Source organism: Trypanosoma equiperdum, assembly GCF_001457755.1.
Source record: "Trypanosoma equiperdum strain OVI genome assembly, contig: ctg_653, whole genome shotgun sequence".
In the NCBI taxonomy this organism is placed as follows: domain Eukaryota; phylum Euglenozoa; class Kinetoplastea; order Trypanosomatida; family Trypanosomatidae; genus Trypanosoma; species Trypanosoma equiperdum.
This window is the reverse complement of record NW_027124591.1, coordinates 3,122-3,519: the sequence shown is the minus strand read 5'-3', so window position 1 is coordinate 3,519 and position 398 is coordinate 3,122.

Sequence of the window (398 nt, the reverse complement as noted above, 5' to 3'; positions counted from 1 at the left end):
TTGAATAGAACCACATGATAACATGAACTCACGCAGGAGAAGTTTCAGACACTTTTGCATATTTGAATATCCACATGAGATTATTCGCACCAACAGGAGTTAACAAGTTTCCCACTAAACGCCGTACCGCAAGTACGAGCAGACGCTACGAGTGCCCCGTAGAGAAGTGCCTTTGCACGTTGCAACATGCAACACTTTGTACTCCTACAAATGGGAATAGAGAAGGTTATAGTATTTAAAAAGTAGGTCTCGGATAATGTTACTTCCACCTCGGGTTGTATTCAGTGAATTGCTCCTAAGATATTTGCAACGACATTAACAAACAAGTGGGTCGGACCCTACCCACACCGTTCTACAATATGCCTAAACTAGTTTGTCCATCAATTTCCTCTCGCGGG